The sequence below is a fragment of the Lactuca saligna genome, chromosome 3 (genome assembly GCF_052625555.1).
Source record: "Lactuca saligna cultivar CGN05327 chromosome 3, ASM5262555v1, whole genome shotgun sequence".
In the NCBI taxonomy this organism is placed as follows: Eukaryota; Viridiplantae; Streptophyta; class Magnoliopsida; order Asterales; family Asteraceae; genus Lactuca; species Lactuca saligna.
This window is the reverse complement of record NC_136419.1, coordinates 40,747,588-40,762,682: the sequence shown is the minus strand read 5'-3', so window position 1 is coordinate 40,762,682 and position 15,095 is coordinate 40,747,588. Positions and strand designations below refer to the sequence as shown.

The window sequence follows — 15,095 nt, the reverse complement described above, 5'->3', positions numbered from 1 at the left end:
ACATATAAAACTTAAACAACCACACAAAGAAAAACTTCATACGTGAATCGAAAGGGGATGGGAAGGTGTCAAAAATTTGATCGCATCAGATATGGCATAAATAAATAAATGGTTGTCGGTCACACAAAACCCCAAAAGCAACTGATGATAGAAAATCGAAAGAGAGAGAATAGATAGAGCGATTTCTGAGAATTTGAAGCACAAATCAAATAGTTTATTCAACGATGGCTTTTACAGATGGGTGGTGGAAGCGAAACATGAAACAATGTACTAATCTCAAAACAGATATACAAAATGGAAGCAATTTCGTTTTGTAGTTCTCAATTCTTTCAAAACTTATGATTGCGGCGGAGGCGGTTTAGGGTTTGGTGAGAGAGAAGATGAAGATGAAAGAAACATATACAAAATTGTAGAGGTGAATGGACAGAAATTTATGGGATTCAATTCTTGAGCAGAAAAACAAAATCATGGATTATTTTAAACCGGTGAAGGGTAATTCATTTTAGATTGTAACAAATCATATTTTAGTTAAATATTGAATCATATACTAATCCAGGAAGATAACACATAAATGTTGCGTTTTTTCTGTTTCAGCATGTATTTTATTTTGTCCCAGTTTTGAAAATACCGTAACTCAATTATATGAAATCAAACTTACTTGATCTTTTTTTCAACATGTAATTTAGTGTTTGTATTTCATTTTAGACTGTAACAAACCATATTTTGGTTAAGTATTGAATCATATACAAGCCCCGGAAGACAACATACCAATGTTGCGTTTTTTTTTTCACCATTTTTTTAAAATTTTGTCCCAGTTTTTAAAATAGTATAAGTCACTCATAAAGTCTGAGTTACTTGATTTTTTTTCCAACATGTCATTTAGTTTTTCTACTTCATTTTAGAATGTAAAAGTCATAGTTTAGTTAAATATTGAATGCGATACAAGTCCAGAAAGACAATATATCAATGGAACATTTTTTTTTATTTTTTTAATATGAAAGTTTAATTGTCTTTTATTTTTTGGAAGCCAACTAAATTATGTGTATGTATTATGAATTGCATCATCATTAGTTTCACCTTATTTATAACCGGTCTATGTTCGGAAAAATAATCGTAAAATGGGAATAATCGTAAAATCGGAACCGGACCAGAACTAGCGGTCCTGTTCTCAGCTCTTATGATATCGCAATACTGGTTTTGGTTCCAAACCAGTTCGGTTCCAAAGCTCATCCTTAATAGTATCTAATCAACCAAAATTTCATTGATATGGGCTAGCAACGACATCACACTTAAGGCAATAGATACCTATAAAGACCATAGAGAAGGGGGAGTTCACATTTGGAAGATGATACTTGATTCTCTCTCTTTGAAGACCCCAAGTTCTGATGAGTATTAATATTTAGGGGGATGAATGCCAAGAAGATTGGAAATCGTGATCTTCATCAATTTCAACATTTAGGGGAGATTGTTGAGTATTGGAGATATTGAAACTATTTTGACATTTCTGTTATTAATTGAAGACTTTTTAGTCTTGATAGGGTTTTTAGTTATTTGGCACATATTTTTTCATCCCATATATATATATATATATATATATATATATATATATATATATATATATATATATATATATATATATATATATATATATAACCTATAGTTTAGCTAGTTAGGTAAGCTTTTCCTCAAAAAGTTTTTTTGTATGCTCAAATTCTAAATCAATAACACAAAAAAGCTTTGACATATTTCTTTCAACTTTATGGTGAGTGATTCGTGATTGTTATTCTAATTCTGCACTCATCATTCATTTTTTGGCTTCACAATGGGGCCTCCGTGGGAGTACGGGCCGGAAATAACCACTCCCGCCCCAGTCTCGAAAATAAAAAGGGGCTTAATCCCACTTCCGCCCCTAAATTTTTTGAAATAATAATCATGTACGAAATCGAGGTCCCACGTGAGCGAAGTCCCACAGAAGTTTTTGACATCCCTAACGTATCGTAAAAAGTGAGTTTTAGATAGGTGGCATATTAGCTTAAGCAACCTAAACAAAAGTCACAGTGGTTGTTAAACAAAGAGCGTACATATAGAGAATGTCTAAATTTGACTTCCGTAGACGAAGTTATGATTTTTCTAACATTCGGCAAATTAATGTACAACTCAAAAATCGAATTTTAGATCGGTTGATTTTTAGTTGATATAGTCTAAACGAGCATTGGTGATCTCGTTAATAAGAGTTTAACGATATAAAGACAGTCGAAAATGGACTCTGGATGGGAAAGTTACGCATTTTATACAGACTTTAACAGTCTAAGACTGTGTGAAAAAGATGAAGAATTTTTTTTAGATGGAGTCTAAACGAAAGTTGTAGATCTCGTCGATAAATTTTTGTGGATATAAAGAAGATAAAAACGGAGCTCGTATGAAGAATTATGCAATTTTGAAAATCCGAATATCATCACGCGCGCGTGTCCCCCGTAGCTTGCACCCGAAGCTAGCCATGCTGCCCTACCCCTTTGCGGACACGTGTCAAATATCTATAGGAGCCACCTCACCCATGTGTGCACCACGTACATGAACTTGCGTGACGTGCATATGGTTTTCTCCCCTATAAATAGAGCGCTCAATATAAGCTTTATCCTCCGTACCCCTATAGCTGATCATCTCGAGTTCTACCATGTTCTAGCCTATTTTTCCTTTGTTTCTGGCTTACGACGTAGTCCTGCGACACCTTGAGTACTCATCTGAGTAGTAGCCTTCGAGCAGGAGATCCCGAGTCAGTATTCTGTCTACTTAGATCTCGGTTCTCATCAATAACACTCTGTAAGTGAGCTACACTTACTCTGCCTTTGTGTAATTTATAATTGTCATTAGAAGTCTTTACTAAGAACCTACAATTGAGATTTATCAAAAATCCCAAGTTGTTATGCTGATTGATCTATTTACGGGAAAGGTACCTAGAACGGTCACATTGGCTTGGTTGTTGGATTTTAGAAAAGCTATATGCCGAAATGATACTGCCTCTCAACTGTCTGGCCTGGCCGATCCTTATTTGACAGAACTATCGGTATTCATTGGGATTAGTGTTAGGTCTAACCTACATTATATGTTCCCATTAAACCAATAAACTATAGTAATATACGTTAATCCTCGTTAAAGTGTTGGTCGTCTACTAAATTGTCTGGTTGAGTGTTAATCCTTTGTAAATCTATGAAGATGAGTTCTTCTCACTATATTGTATACTCCGGTATGTATCCTCTGTATGTTAGGATATAGCTACCTTGCAATGTGCACTTACACAATCGGGCTAGGATAGTTAGTTTCCTGTTATGTTGACCGTTGTCATATATGTATGTTATTATAATTAAAGTTGAGGGCGGACCAGCTGCCTTGAGCTGAAGGCCAATAGACTCGGGCGGACTAGTTTTATGTTAAATGCCTGGCAAGGATAGGGCGCACCAATTATATGTTAAAGGCCATTATGTGCATGCATTGTATATGTGTTGTAAAATATAATACCTTTGTTACAAGGACTAAACCTGTCATGTAAAACCTCTATTTGCAGGGACTAAATATATTAAAACAAATAATTTTTTTGTAGGGACTAAATCTAGTGGGGGGCACTAATTTAGTAAAAGATGGGGACTAAAGAGAGAAACTTTCCAAACTTTGGAATTTCAGAAACACTTAAAGTATACTATTCCAATGAATGACAATTAAATTTTCAAATATGATCCGTAGCTTTTTATTAATATAAGCATATAAACTTTGGATATATAATGATAATGTTGTATTTATCAAATTTTCAAATATGATCCATAGCTTTTTATTAATATAAGCATATAAATTATGTTATTAAAAATTGTATGAGATACTTGAATTGTCCCATTTGTGGTAATAATGCCCACTTCTTGGTTAACAAGATGATTGAGAGAAAAAACAATGTTCATTGGTGGATTCACAAAATCATCGTCACCATCGTCCAATGTGACGAGCTCTTTCAACTTGTTAATATAATTCACCTTTGTTATATTATGGTTTTTGTTATATTCTGAGTAAACCCGAAAGTTCTTAGGCTTATGCTAATTTCACGCACCAAAACTCCAAATTTATACTAATATTGAATCATAGTGTGAGATTAGATTTTGTTATAGCTGTTGAATTTGAAAGATAGAATGAATAAAAAAAAATAATCATAAAAAATCTCCTTAAATTACGTAATTATGGTTATTGAGTATGATGCTAATTATGGTTATTGAGTATGACGCTTTACATAAACCGTTACTAGCACTATGACTTCATATTCTCTTACCTAAATTATTATCGGTTTCTTAATAATTATAATATAATAACTGATTTATTAAATCTAATACCGGTCGTATAAAAAGCAATCTTAGGGTCCGAATTCATTCGCCCGGCTACGAGCTAATCACGCCGGGTAAATTGTGAAGACTAGTAATATTGCAGGTGTGTTAATGTTTGAACTTTTGACCTTCTTTATAAAATTTCACACATCAACTAACTAAGCTCCCATCAGGGGAGCAATGTATGTGATATATATATATATATATATATATATATATGTATGTATGTATATATATATATATATATATATATATATATATATATATATATATATATATATATATATATATATATGGGAAAAGGGAATATACATTACAGCTCCACTTAAGCTTAGGTACTAAACCTCTTGAAAATACATTGTTTTACTATATAAAAATTATGGTTAATGGATTCACGATTAATACTTCAAGATGTATATTCAAGATCGACACAATAGGGTTTAGCATTTAGAGTTTAGGGTTTAGGGTTTAGGGTTTAGGTTTATGTTTAGGGTTTAGGTTTATGTTTAGGTTTTAGGGTTTAGGGTTTAGATTTAGGGTTTAGGGTTTAGCTTTAGTGTTTAGGGTTTAAATTTAGGGTCTAGGTTTAGGTTTAGGGTTTAGTAATGTTCATTTGGATGAAGTAATAAACGATAATTGAGGAAATAAAACGGAAATGATAAAACGATAATGGAAGAAAGAAATGTTATGGAGAATGATAAATTACCAAGTGAAACCAAACCGGATATATTTAGGATGTTAAAACGACATATTTTAGAATTTTAGTAACTAAGCTTAGATGGGGTTGTAATGTATATTCCCTATCCCCTACATGGGAAAAGGGAATATACATTACAGCCCCACCTAAGCTCAGGTACTAAACCTCTTGAAAATACATTTTTTTACTGTATAAAGATTACGGTTAATGGATTCACGATTAATACTTCAAGATGTAAATTCAAGATCGACACAATAGGGTTTAGGGTTTAGACACTACTAGAAAAACAGCCTTTTATGACGCTCATTGCGTGTCGTAAAAGGCTCAGACGACGCGCAAATGCGCGTCAAGGAAGGCCCTGTCATAAAGAGAGACGACGCGCATTTACGACGCTCATTTACAACGCGCATTTACGACGCTTGTTTACGACACGCAATGCGTATCAAGGAAGGCCCTGTCATAAAGGAAGACGATACGCATTCGCGTGTCGTAACCTTACGACGCGCGTGTTAATGACACGCAATGCGTATCAAGAAAGCCTCTGTCAAGAAAGGCCATGTCATAAATGAAGATGACACGCATGTTTGCGTATCATAATTTTAAATGTTTAAAAAAAATTATTTTTTATAGATTTACTAATTTTCAAATTAAATTTGCATTTAATGCCTCACAATAGAAAATAAAATATCATATACAAAAAATATAATCCATTTCATAAAATTTAATGTCTGACAATTCTATTTCTTACAATATATAAATTTACATGTAAAAACATCTCTACAGTCTACATGTTTCATGCTTGATTTCCATCTTTTATCGTTTTTAAAAATAAAAGTTCTAACAAGAAACCTTCTTTTAGTAATGCAAGTGATGCTCTTGATAAGCTGATATTCTTAAGTGTAATGGATCCCTCATTACTTGGAGATGTTGGTGAGCTTGAAATCCAAATTAAACCTGATCCAGAAAAAGGGACAATCACAATATCATAAGATTACTTACTTTTCTTCATTCTTGAATCTTTCCTCATAAAATACAACTCTACAAGAGATTTATAAACGTTTTTTTTACCCTTATTGTAGAGACACTCGTATTGGAATGACCAAAGAAGAACTAATAGACTGCCTTGGAACCATTTCTCAAAGTGGTACTTTACCTTCTTTCATATAAATCATTAGCAAATATGTACTACATTACATTAATTGGTTAATTTTATAAAATGTTGAATCTTTTTGTTTAGGAGAACAAGGATCTTGGAAATGATAACAGTTTAATTGGTCAATTAGGTGTTGGGTTCTATTCAGCTTTTCTGGTTGCTGAAAAGGTCCTTAATACCCTTTTCCCATTTTCTTCATTTCTTAATTTGTCAATTAAAAATGATTCTAAATATTTTATAAAAACGGGTGATTGTTTCCACCAAGAGTCCAAGGTTAGACAAGCAATACATTTGGGAAGCAGCACCTGCAAGTAGTTCATAAGTAATTAGATAAGAAACTGATCCTGAAAAACAAATTCGTAGAGGAACAGAAATAACACTCTTTTTGAAGGTTGTTTAACTCTTACAAAGTTCAATCTTTTTGCTTTATTTTATTTATTTCAAACTAAATTAATATTTTATTTTGTTTTGTATAGGATAATGACAAATACGAGTTCACTGAGCAAAGTAGAGTTCAGGGTTTAGTGAAAAACTACTCACAATTTGTTTCTTTCCCGATTTTCACATGGCAAGAGAAATCAAGAACAGTTGAGGGTCAATTTAGGGTTTAGTGATAAACTTTCCATGTCATCCAATTATAGCTAAATAACTGAAAGGGTCAGTTGTACACTCTCTGGCACTGCAGTAGAAAAGATGTATTTTTTTATACCAAGTGGCTCTCAGTCTCACTTAACAAATTTTCATGTTTTGGGAAAACAAAATACCTGATTAGGACCCTTAATATTGAGTCATCAACTGCAATTGAAGGTTTCTTGATGAAAGCCCTAATTTTCTTAAAGAGGAAGAGGCGACTAATCCGTAAATGGAAGCCTTTGGATTAGCTAGTCATCCAGTTTCTCTGAAAAATAGAACACCAGAATCAAACAACTATCAGTAAGCAATCAAGTTCCAAAACATTAAGTCACAAAGATATTATAATGGAATGAGACATTTTGAAAAGTTCATTATTTCATGTCGTTATTATTATTTATTTTTTTCTTTTAACCAATACTCAATATAGGTTATTTGCAAAATTAGCACTTGAAAGATGATTTGTCAATCCTTATATATTTGTTACTATCAGGTGTCTTTTTGTGGGATAATTAAAAAACTGGAGAAGTCCATTTGACACATTATATAGTCTAAGGATAACATGCAATATATATATATATATATATATATATATATATATATATATATATATATATATATATATATATATATATATGAACTCTAATTTTGGGGGTTTCAACTGAGTATCTTTTTGACACAAACTTCAACCCACAATACCCTGACTCTAAATTATATTTATGTAAACACAGGTCAGAAGTTGAGTTATAACATGTTCGTAGTGCCCTCTGTTTCATTCTCTATTTGTACTATCTTTAAATGTCATGTTGGTTCTTTATTTGTTTAATTATGATGGCTCTTCTATAGCAGGTTGTCTTAGTCCTATTTATCGATTTAGATTAACTGCATTGGTCATTAGCATAGATATTGTTTGTGACTTCTATTTTCTAAATATGTATAAATCTGAAAATCAACTCCAATTTTCTTTTTTCTGTGTTATTGATTTTTAAATATATTGTATGCAATTCTTGAGCTTGTGGCCTTGGCTGCAACTTTCAGTTCAAAATGTAAAAAGTTTAAGCTTGACAAAATCATGCTTTGTAATAAATCAGTTTGTTTGATTCTATGCAATTCATAGACTAATGGAATTGTGTTAGTGTTTCATTCAAGCCTTTCTTTATTACTAATTATGTTATCTAATTGTCTTATAATTTTAGTTTATTTTTGACCAGGTGCTCTGCTAGGCATATGCAAGGCATGTATACATACCAATGGAATCAAGTTCCTTGGTTTCTCCTTAATTAAAAACTTCTTTATTTGCATTTATTTATAAAAAAAGTCAACATGGTACTGACTGCTTGATTAAGAACTGGCTGCTATGTGATATAGAGCCCATTTAGTAATAGTATTTAGATTATAAATTAACAAACCTTCCACCCGTTTCTGAAAATTATAATTAATTTGTAAAATTTTCACTTGATCTTGCAGTTTTAAGATTCCCAGAAGCTAGTGTAAGGTTTTTACCACCTCAGCATTGCCAGGTCGACGCCTAGCTATCACAACAGGAATTCACTGGACAAACAAAAACATTACAGGTCGACGCCTACTTTCGGTTTTATTATTATTATAGCAGTGAAAATTGTTGGGATTTGGATGAGATTGCTATAATTGGGTAAATTTTCTTAAAATAAACAACTAAATACAAGTAGATTTTCTTTATCGACATTGGGTAGAAACTAGATAACATATTTACAAGATTGTAAATGTAATACCTTTCCGGATGCCTTTTCAAAAGCTGCTACCATCTCCAACACAGATGTGCCCTTACCCGTTCCTAAGTTGTAGACTTCACAACCTAAAAAAAAGATAATGGTTTGATTTAATGTCAAACAGAACAAAATTTCCAAAACTAAAAAATGTCATCTGCAATCAGAAAGAGATACACACCTATATGGCTATATTAGGGTTTGAGAGTATCTTCAAAGCAGCAGTGTGTCCATCTGCTAAATTTACAACATGGATGTAATCACGTACCTGAAATTTGAGGGTAGAAAAGGTAAATATCAACATCATAATTCCCAACAAACAGCAACAGGAGGAAAACTCAGTAGAACCTTAAATAAGGGAATTTCAAATTCCAACAAACAGCAACATAACACAAAAAAGAAACCAACCCAAAGTATAGATAGATGCAGAAAGCATAAATATTCACTGAAATAGAAATTAAAGATTGAGTTAAGTAAAAGAAAAGATGTCATACCATCTTGCATTACAGTTTCCTCATGTTGTCTAAGACGCATCACAAGGGCTAAGTAAAAGAAAAGATGTAATACCATCTTGCATAACTGTTGAAATTAACATGAACATTAGTTGCACAAAAAATGTATATGATGATTATGGTACACTATGTATAATATAAGGGCGTACTTTGAACACATAGTTATGTGTTTCTGCGAATATTATAGTAAAAGCAAGAGAAAGCAGAAGGCTCAGAAGCAGGCTGGATCGAGATATGGACATCATGGGGATCTTGTGTTGAGGCTTTGAGCTTGTTTCTGAACACTTCTGAGTGAAGAAGTATGAAGGTTAATTTGTGTTTAGATGACGATGAGGGGTGGATTTATATGCAGAGGAAGATGATAGATAGGAAGAAGACTACCCAATCTCATATTCTCCCCAAATCACTCCAAACCCTAACCCCCAATTCACTAATTCAATAGTGGGATTAATTTTGTATTTACGGGAAGATAGATAGGAAGAAGATGAATACGAAAGTAAATACGTACCGTTGAATATTTTTCTCCTTCTTCAGCCTTGACTTTTGAAAATCTTCCACCTCTTCATCCTCTTACCCTCTTCCCACACAGAAAAAGTGAGGACTCTAGAGTAGTCAACCATGTTATGTAATTGCTTCACCATTGGGCCCCACCGTAAGTTGCAGTAGGGCGTTGTCAACGTGAAGAGTTGCAGATCCCCAATCGCCGGTTCTATGAAGGATTTTGTGAGGTCCGCATCCCTAGTTCTTTGAAGCGGGGTTTAAGAATTATAAGAAGAGAACGGAAGAATGAGGTTTAGATGAGATCGTCGGTGAGGAAAAAGAAGTGGTGATAGAAACTAGGGTTTTTGTGGGAGACGGAGAAGCAAAATAAGAAGTGAGCCTGATTGTTTGGTCGCCGATTTTATTATATGGAGCAAGAAGAATATAGCGGCGGGGAAGAAGGAACGTGAATGGCCAGTGGTTATGTCTAGGGTTAGAGAGAGAGAGAGAGAGAGGGAGAGAGAAGTGAGAGAATGGCTCTGTGCGAGAGGTAAGGCGACCCATAGGATCAGAGTGAGAAGCGGGGTATTAAAAATTTTAGAATTTCAGATCCCTCTTTAAAAACGCGCGTTTAGTTAAAAAAATATAAAGCGACATTTGTAGACGGCACACACTTAAAATAAGCGCCCTCCGTGTTTTTAATTTTGTTTTGTTTGACACTAATTGTACGGCACGCACAAATGCGTGTCTTCTATCCTTTAAATTTTGGAAAACTGACATCGATTTTTAGGGCACGCACAAATGCGTATCCTCTATTAGCGCGTGTCATTGATTGCGCGTCGTAAAAGGCTGTTTTTCTAGTAGTGAGAGTTTAGGGTTTAGGGTTTAGGGTTTAGGGTTTAGGTTTTAGGTTTATGTTTAGGGTTTAGGGTTTAGGGTTTAGGGTTAGGGTTTATGGTTTAGGGTTTAGGGTTTAGGGTTTACGGTTTAGATTTAGGGTTTAGGGTTTAGCTTTAGTGTTTAGGGTTTAAGTTTAGGTTTAGGGTTTAGTAATGTTCACTTGGATGAAGTAATAAACGATAATTTAGGGATGAGCATAGGTCGGTTTGAGTCGGTTTTTGGCTAAAACCAAACCAAACCGTAGAAAGTCGGTTTTTCGGTTTTTAAACCCATATAGGTTTGGTTTTTGCATGGTTCGGTTTTTCGGTTTTCCGGGTTGGGTTTATGGGTTTTCGGTTTTAAACCGTGGGTTTATGAGCTCCTGTTTTTTTTTTTTTTTCCTAGTTTTTGGGTTCAAACTTAGTGAAAATACGTTGCGATAAATAGTATTGTATCTACTTTAAATATATACTAAAATAAAGAGTACGAATTCTAGTATTATAAAAGCTTAAAAATGTTCAAAAGTTCAAAGTTTAACACCATTAACAGTTTGTTGAAAATAAACATAAATTATTAAAGAGATAAAGTCTAAAGTCTAAAACTAAAAGTTTAAATCATAATATAAATAATATATATGTGGGTCGGTTCGGTTTTTATGAATGATTTTATACGTTAAAACCGAACCAAACCGCTATTTTTCGGTTTTTGTAAATTCAAACCTAAACCATCGGTTATTGCTTTGGTTTCGGTTATGTCGGTTTTTTTCGGTTTTTTCGGTTTTCGGTTTGGTTTTTGCTCATGCCTAACGATAATTGAGGAAAGAAAAAAGAGATGATAAAATGATAATGAAAGAAATAAATGTTATGGAGAATGATATATTTATCAAGTGAAACCAAACCGTGTATATTTAGCATGCTAAAACGATATATTTTAGAGGTTTAGTACCTAAGCTTAGGTAGGGCTGTAATGTATATTCCCTATCCCCTATATATATATATATATATATATATATATATATATATATATATATATATATATATATATATATATATATATATATATATAATTAAAAAGGTGGCTTACGAACAACTATAGTATTGAGCCGCCAGCTTGGAGGTTTAGCTGGGCCTGAATACCAACGGTTTGGAGCCGGCTTGAATACCTAACCTACACTTGCCGGCTTTCTATGGCCTTTAATTTGCTTCCATATCCAGACAAACTCCAATCAGTGGAGCAATGTACGTAATTAATAGTATAATATGTAATCCTATGGGTTCAAATGGGGGATTTCACAACAAATGGGGTAAATCAAGGAAACATTGTAACACCCCATCTTATATTTGTTTGAAACCTATATATATTTAAGAAAATACCTTACGACACATATCATATCTTGTAAAGAAAAACATTTTCTAAATATCAACCAACTTGGGGAGTTGCAACTAGTATAGTGAAACACACATAATTACAAAAACTAAGTTTCAAAACATAGATTCATCATCTACATAGCTTCACTGCATCATCATCATCATCATCTACTTCTTGCGATGTACAAAAAGGCCCATATATAAGTACTACACCCATCTGGTTTATTTACATGCACCTGAACCTGTACTTTCAATATATGAAATTTAAAACAAATTAAGTACAAAAGACATGACTATCTCTTGAGCTACATGTCTTTAGACATAAAAACTATTGGAAAGCATTTCATACAAATGATGTGCACATGCTACAAGTATAAACTTTTTATAACTCATAGGCCAAAGGGAAAAGTTCACAATATCAACATAAAGCAATTGATATCATACTTACATACTCTAGAAGGATTATATTAGCAAAGCAATAACAATAATGAAAATTTTCTATACATAGTCTAAAACAGAGTTCATAGCAATAGCATATAGAATTCTTCACACCATAAACACATACTCTACAGAAGAGTTCATAAATCAAAACATATTCAGTTACTCTTGTAGAGAGTTCATAAACCATAAACTAAAACATATGACATATCTTGGAAATCATAATCACATAAAAAGTCCACATGTACTCACCTCTAGAAGCTAACATTGCTGATGATGAAGACTTCTGGTCACATTTCCTTTTGCCTCCGGAAGCACCTGCAGAAAAAGCAGTTTAGCAGACTGTATATGCATAGAAACAATGCAATACTACAAATTTCGTGGTGATTTAATCTCACATTCATCACTGTGATCAGAAAGCTGTGTTGAGGGTGTTTGGATAAATGCATTTTTAGCTTAATTAGCTTATTGCTTATTGCTTATTGTGGTGGGAATAAGCATTTTTTTAAAATGTGTTTGGATTAGTTTATTGCGGTGGGAATAAACAATAAGCAATAAGCATTGGAAGTGTTTGGCAAACAAAACAGCTTATATGAGTAAAATGACTAATAAGCAATAAGCATTACCCCTTGCTTATTAAAATCAGCTTATTTAGCTTATTCCCACCGCAATAAGCTAATTTTTTAAGCATCCTATCAAAACACTTAAATTAACTTATTGTGGTGAAAATAAGCAATAAGCTGTCATTTTTTTCCCTATCCAAACACCCATGTAAATAATAGAACTCCATATGAATAGTGCTACAAAATCTTTCTCTATTCATATAACTGGTAGGTCCATTGATAATAACTATGGTCTAATTTGATTCAATTATATAAACATGAAATACCAATACCCCCAAAATTTAATCGCTAATTTTCAATCAGTGGATGATATACCAAATTTAGTTCCCAATGTGCGTGTTTTAAGATTTAGAAGCATTGCACTGACATAAAAGGGGAAGAAAAAAAAAGCAAAACCTTCTCCAGTTCGAGTTTATTTCTTCGTTCGAGTTCATCTTCGTATCTCTGGAGAGTTGCCTTGAGCTTTTCGCCCCTATCAGGCAACTTATCACTTAGTGTTACCAAGAATCTTTTAGATCTCGCAATATACTCGGTAATATCATCGTATGATTTCGTCTGGAGTTCCAAGTCTTCCTTATCATTCTCTTGCGCGTCACCTTCACTGCGGCCACATTTTGATTTCCTCTTCGATGTCACCAGAAGTTCCGTTGGACGATCGTCGTCACCGGATGACGAAGGTACGAGCTGTTTCCAGTTGATGGCCAACTTCCTCCTCTTGAGTTTGCTGCAACCGCTCTTTCCCTCGAATCCCATGCATAAAATGTGTGTGAAATAAATCGTCGGTGTTTGAGGTCTGGGCACTGGTTGCTGAAGAGGATTGACTGAAAGGGGTGTGGAGATAGACCGGTTAATGCACCGCTTAATAAGCGGCGAGAGAGAGAAAGAGAGTAGATAGAGAGACGTGCTAAATTGGAAAACACGACTGAAGGGTTATCTATTTATAACTACGATTGAAGGGTTATCTATTTATTATTTATTTTTCTTGGTTTAAAAAATTGATTACTTTTTTATACTATAAAAATATAAAAAAGATAGCCCTTATTAAATTTTTTAGTCGGTGTTTGGAATGGTTTTTCCAAGCTTAAAATTTATTTTAGTCGGTGTTTGGGATGGTTTTTTGAATTAACTTATTAAATTAACTTAATTAACTTATTAGTTTATTTCAAAAACCTAATAAGCTAAAAACAATGTTTGAGCTATTTAAAAAGTTTTTTCAAACAATTTTTTAATATATAAAATAAGAAAATTTCAAAAAACTATTAAATCCTAATTTTTTTAATGGTTTTTTATTTTTTTCTATAATCTTTTACCTCTAAAAGTACCTACACTAGTACAAGGATAAGATCTTACAAATGATGCCACCTCACCACCATTTAGAATTTTGGAAAAAAAAATTAGTGGGCCATGGCATTTGATTAAAACAATGATACAATTCCAATTGCAAATCTTACAAAATGTGAAAGACAAAGATAAATGCATCATTTAATTATTATGATGTGGCATTACAAACTAGTTTTGCAAGTTGCGATGAGGAAAGTCTAAAAAGCCAATTTAAACACTTTTTAAAACCAACTAATACCATGAAAGCTAAACCAAACATTTTTTAAAAATTTCTTTTTAGCCGATAAGAACTTTTACCAATTATACTTTTAAGATTAAAAAACTAAGCCAAAAGATACCCTTAATTAATGAAAAACCATGATTGAGGATTTATTAATTTTTTTTAACATACATTAAACAAAAAACAACTAACAAGATGCTAGCGGTTACAAATTACAAGAAATTCAAGAACCATTTCACCAATCGAACCATCATAATTTAGAGAACTTAATACGATATTTTATCTAATCAAGGGAGCACACCTTAATTTTTTGAACACCAAAAAAATTTCGGGCTTTCCAAAATGAACCAAAACACCGAATAAATTAAGGTTAAACTAGGTTTGCTATATTTCTTTCCCACTTCTTATTAATGGGTATACAATACATCGCAAAAAAAAATGTCAAACTACTAATTAAACTTGCCAGTTTTGAAATTGAGTTTATTGAATCTCAAAAGATCGTGAAAGGTATTAAAAATAAATTAAATGGTAAAAAACTAAATGTACATGTAAATTAGTAATATTTATATAATTTATTGTAACGGTAAATTATATAACCATTTTGGTTTTATAATATTAGATACTATATTTACTTTCTTAATATGGTTAT

General features: G+C 32.8%; 1 pseudogene; it reads left to right on the top strand.

The window, feature by feature from the left end:
- Positions 1-224: 224 nt before the first annotated feature.
- On the top strand, positions 225-8,373 carry LOC145035406 (heat shock protein 90-5, chloroplastic-like; annotated as a pseudogene).
- Positions 8,374-15,095: the final 6,722 nt, after the last annotated feature.